Raw genomic sequence first — 5,776 nt, 5'->3', positions numbered from 1 at the left:
CCATAGAACATCAGTTATTATTATTATTGTTATTACAAAAATACAGTTGTTACTAAAGTTAATTTAAATGGCAAATTTGAAAAGTTTGGGGTTAAACAAGAAGGCAGGTAGTTTATCTCTTTCAAAACAAAAACCCTTAGAACAGTATATGTTGATAAAATGAAGCTTTTTCTAGGTGATTAGGTGTATCACTTAGGAATAGTGCATGTAGCAGAAAATGCGATTAGCAGCCGCTTATGTAAGTGGGCAGTTATTTTCCCACTTGATAAGGAGTTTAGAGGTAGGAGGTTGCTGGCATTGGTTCAGTTGCTCAATGATGCTCAGGTGCCCACGTTGTCATCCTTAACACATTGAATTTCATTGTTGTGGTGTCTCAGACTCCTGAGATATATGCTACAACTCTAATCAAAGGAGGAAGAGGAGAATCCAGAGTTTTCCCAGAAATTCCCTTAGGCGATTTCTTTTTTCTATTTGGGTCTCATTGCTTAGAACTGTGACCTATGACCAAGTGAGAAAGTATTAGCCTAACTAACCAATGGTCCCATCACTTCATGGCAAATAGATGGGGAAAAAGTGGAAGTGGTATTTATTTTCTTGGGCTCCCAAATCACTGCAAATGGTGACTACAGCCATGAAATTAAGAAGCTTGCTCATTGGAAGGAAAGTTATGACAAACCTAGACAGCATATTAAAAAGCAAAGACACCACTTGGTTGACAAAGGTCCATATAGTCAAGGCTATGGTTTTTCCAGTAGTCATGTACGGATGTGAGAGTTGGACCATAAGGAAGGCTGAGTGCCGAAGAATTGATGCTTTCGAACTGTGATGCTGGACAAGGCTCTTGAGAGTCTCTTGGATTGCAAGGGGATCAAACCAGTCAATCCTGGAAATCAACCCTGAATATTCATTGGAAGGACTGTTGCTGAAACTGATTTAGGCTATTATTTTTAAAGTAGTCATAGAAAAGACTCCAACCTCCTGTTTTGTCCTTGTGCATGATGTGGCTTGATTACACACATGCTGTCTGACTGTTGTGTTTCCTTTTCTTATCTTTCAAACCAAGCAGAAGATTCACATTCATTATAAAAGGTTGACACACCACCTCTTGTGATTTTGGGGAAACAAGGAGCAGGTCTAAATGAGTTATTCTCTATGATGTTCTCTGCAGATCTCTTTTGGGGCTGTTGTTCTCTGCCCAAAGGTCATGGACAAGAAAAGAAAGTTTGGAGACACATGGAAACAAGTTCAAAACCAGTAATGGCCAAAAGTCAAACTCTGGTTGGGATGAGGTATGCAGGAAAAGTTTATAATCAAAATCAATTCCCCAAGTAACTGTTATTGACAAAATGGCCAGTAAGCCAAATAAGGTGACAAACGGTGACACCAAGAGGTGTTGCAATCTGCAGCATGTTACAGATTAGCTGGCGTTTTCCCTGCCCATGAGACCAGCATTGGGAGAGAGGGAAAATGTGGCTTCATTTAGAGCTGATGATATCATGTGTCTAGTCACTGGAGATCAAAAGAAAACTTGTCTGTAAAACTCTGCTCACGAAATGGGAGCAAAATGTAGGCTCTTCTCTTGGGTGTGTCCAAGGGAAGTTTTGCTCTGCACCAGGCCAGCGGGATGTGAATCAGAGTCCATTCTGGGGATGTGGTCAAGGCCACCTGACCTTATGTTCAACCCCAGAATTATCAGTTGTGTGTAATCAAGCCTTTTAATACCTGATTATTCGGGAACCAGATGGTTCTTTTCTTTTCCCATGATGTGTGACTAGAGACTGTGGGTATTTTGTTTTGCATTATCTTGGAAAGTGACATGTGTCTTGTGTGTGTGTGTTGGTGATACTGGTGGGGGTGGGGGCATGTGGAGAAGCAACTGGCTTTCATGTTCTTACTCTGTAAGACCAGATTAAAAAAAAAAATTAACTTTTTCCCTTTGTTTATTTTTGGCCATGCTCGGTCTTTGTTGCTATGTGGGCTTTTCTCTAGCTGTGGTGAGCCAGGGCCACCCTTTGTTGCAGGGCGGTGCTCTTGTGGACCACGGGCTCTAGGGTGCGTGGGCTCAGTAGCCACAGTTCCTGGGCTCTAGAGCACAGGCTCAGTCATTGTGGTGCATGGGCTCAGTTGCTCGGCAGTGTGTGGGATACTCCTGGACCAGGGATCGAAGCTGTGTCTCCTGAATTGGCAGGTGGATTCTTTACTACTCAGTCACCAGGGCCCCTGTAAGACCAGATCTTGAATAACCCACTTGTGATGACTTTTAGTCTCTTTTTTCTGAAACTAAAAACTAAATAGGTGGAGTGTGAATTGACCTACATCTTCAGGAATGCTGAGGGTGCTATACACTCAGGCGAGTCCAAGAAGTGCACGTCAACATCTTTAGTGTGCGATTAGCGTGAAGAAGGACAAGATATTTTTAGCATGAAACCCCGATGAAAGAAAACTCTACTATATCCTACAGCTCAGAAGAACTTCCCCGAGATAAGGAATTTTGACCCCGTGTGAGGACACATTCTTTCTTAAATACAGTGGGAACCATTGGCCCTGCTCAGCAACCTTCCGTCAAGGCCCACGTGCCCGAATTTCCACAGAATTCCAGTTTCTAACACTACAGAGGTGCTGAAGAGCTGTCAGAGCCACACTCAGAGTTGAACCAAAGCGTTCCCATTTCCTTTCCTTCTGGCCTCTGGTTACTGAAAACATTTGCTGAAAAATGCTGTCCCATTCAAGAACTGTCAAAGGTAATCGTGTTGCACAAAAGCTCCCGGGAAGCGTGAAGTAATATGGTTACCACCTGGCGACCAAGTTAATAGAACCTGTCTGATGCGCCACCAGCCTGCCACGAGTGGATACACCGGCTTCTGCCTGAGGAGCACGACAGCAGAAATTTGTGAGGAAGACGTGTATCAGGGGCCTCTTAGTGGCAATTTACGATACAAATCCCTGTGTTGAGGGCAGTCGTCAGGTCACCATCTCAGATGAGGCCTGAGGCTCCGGGGGTGGCCTCTGAGGGAGAGATGGGGGAGAATTCAGCTCTGCCAGAATGTGGATCGTGGTGAAGCAAGTAGCAGGACCGACTTCAGAAGCAAGGTCGAGACTTGGCTATTCTCACAGCTGGTGATGCCCCTGGTGTCTGAGAAAATGCAAACCGGAGACCCAGGAGGTGGGGAGCAGAGGGGTTAGGGTAGGGGGTACAGGATCAGTCTGAGTGTTTCACTCCCTCTGCCTTTTGCCTCTGGCACCAAGAGAGTGCTTTTCCTCCTCAAACTCCCCAGAGAAGGAATTCATGTTCACTCTTGGAAGTCATTTCCAGAGTCTCATCCTCCTTGAGATGATTTTTGCCGTAACTTGAATTTCCAACTGGAATTTTGAAGACCCCCGAGAAACTGTCCCAATACAAATGCCTCCGTTCCAATGGCAAAAACTCCACTAAGCCCCCACATTCACTCATGGATTCCCATGGGAGGATCTAGTTCTGTCTGAAACCATCTTTTCTTGGGGGTCAGATATTGTCCAAATGTGAATCCAGGGTCTGGCATCAGCACTCTAATTCCATAGCCAGCGCATGGCTCAGAAAAGACGCATTAGAACCAGAAATTTCCACATAGGATGGGCATCCACATTGGAACCATCCTGACATCGTTATAAAATCCACCAGCATTAGGAGGACCTGCTCTTTTTATCTCTGGTGATATTCACAGTTGAGCTTTTGAGGTACGAAAAAATTCTTGCTTCTCCAGCAGTCTCTAAATTGAAACCAGGACTGGCCACATATTTCATGGGGCCCAGTGAAAATGAAAATGTGAGGCTTTTTTTTTTTTCCCTCGAAAAGCAGGAAAAAAGCTTTTTTCTTTCTTTTGTGACCTTTCTCTTTCATCCTCACATGGGTGTTTTTTCTTTGCTGTTTTAATGTCACACACCCTCAGGCATGGGGTACTGGTTGGGTGGGTGAGTGAGTGTAGTCTTCTCCAGGTTGGGGTCAGGGAACAGGTAACCAGGAGCCCAGGCCAGGGAGGTGAGGAGCGGCCAGGAGACAACTCTCTGCATGCACCCCTGTCCTGTCAGACTTCATTCAGAAAACACAGGTTCAAGGATAAAGTTAATATTAAAAAAATGGTGACCACAGCATCAAGCCCCAGTGTGAGGCGGTCTTCTGAGTTCAAGGGCAGCACATACGTGAAACTCATTCTTTCTCAGGATTGCAAAAGCCATAGCATAACTCAGCGTCCATCTGGAGTCTTCCTACCTAATGACTATGTGATCTATTTTTAATTCCTGGAAACTTTTAGGACCTTCTTATTCACCCCGCAGTTCATACATTTCTCACTTGTGTTCTTTGCTGTAAAATTTTCATCCTTTACAGTCTAGAGTCCTCAGAGAACTCTTTCAATGAAAACCAATGTCTTTCTATCTTGGGAACTTGCTTTTGTATTGTTTCTTTGATATTTTCCTCTCCTCTCTCTCTCTCTCTCCCCCCTCTTTTTTTTTTTTTTTTTTTTTTTGCTCTTTTTGTAACTCATAATGGTGGATAGTGTGCTAATCCACTATTTTGCTTTCTTTTCTTAGTTTCTATTTCCTTGATCTCTGCCTCTTTTCTCTGGGAACTTTACTCACCTTTGTCAACTTTCTATGAAATTAAAAAAAAATGTCCACCACCATATTTTTCATTTTCAAGAGCTCTGCTTTTATATATATATATATATCAACCTGCTCTTTGGGGATGAAATCTTTCTTTTCTTTTCTATTTGGGAATTTTTTTTCATGGTAAAGGCTGCTTAATTGGTGGAAGTTAGTACAACCAGTCCATTCTAAAAAAGATCAGTCCTGGGTGTTCATTGGAAGGACTGATGCTAAAGCTGAAACTCCAATACTTTGGCCACCTCATGCAAAGAGTTGACTTATTGGAAAAGACTCTGATGCTGGGAGGGATTGGGGGCAGGAGGAGAAGGGGACAACAGAGGATGAGATGGCTGGATGGCATCACTGACTCGATGGACATGAGTTTGAGTAAACTCCGGGAGTTGGTGATGGACAGGGAGGCCTAGCGTGCTGTGATTCATGGGGTCGCAAAGAGTTGGACATGACTGAGCGACTGAACTAACTAACTAGTACAAGTAAATAAATATAGATCCTCAAAAAACTCAGTTATTTATCAGATTATTGGTCCACAGAGAGCTAAATGGTATTGAACTGACTGATTCATGGGAGAATAAACTGAAGTCAATCCTGCTTCTTGAGAAATGAATCCACAGCCAGCTGATATATAAACCAAAGCTGGCATCTGCTGTTCCACCAACTGTAAGAATCAAGGTGGCTCTATACCAAGGGCATCAGCTTTCCCACCTTTTACATGCACTGGAATTCCGTTATACTCCTGAAACAACTTTTGTTTCTCTGAAATTTTATTTTCAAACTGCCTGTGTGAATCAATACTTATGGTCCTCTGGGCAATCTGACCAACAGTCTGTAGATTTTGTAGCATCTTGGCTCAATTTTTGCCCACCAACCATGACAATTTTTATATGAGAATGTTAATAATATTTTTAAAATGTTAATTTATTCCTACATGAATTCTGTTCCATTTCAGATAGAATAGCCCAGATAGCTTCAAAATGGCAGCTGTTCCATCCCCAAGAAGATCAAGTAATGATTATAGGGTTGGGACTCTTAGCTTTACCCTCTGAAACTCCAATACTTTGGCCACCTGATGTGAAGAACTGACTCATTGGGAAAGACTCTGATGCTGGGAAAGACTGAGGGCAGGGGGAGAAAGGGG

General features: G+C 43.2%; 1 pseudogene; it reads right to left on the bottom strand.

The window, feature by feature from the left end:
• Positions 1-5,220: 5,220 nt before the first annotated feature.
• On the bottom strand, positions 5,221-5,482 carry LOC129626209 (cytochrome c oxidase subunit 7A2, mitochondrial-like; annotated as a pseudogene).
• Positions 5,483-5,776: the final 294 nt, after the last annotated feature.

Source organism: Bubalus kerabau, chromosome 13, assembly GCF_029407905.1.
Source record: "Bubalus kerabau isolate K-KA32 ecotype Philippines breed swamp buffalo chromosome 13, PCC_UOA_SB_1v2, whole genome shotgun sequence".
In the NCBI taxonomy this organism is placed as follows: domain Eukaryota; kingdom Metazoa; phylum Chordata; class Mammalia; order Artiodactyla; family Bovidae; genus Bubalus; species Bubalus kerabau.
The sequence above is the reverse complement of the archived record's forward strand: the minus strand, read 5'-3'. Positions and strand labels throughout refer to the sequence as shown.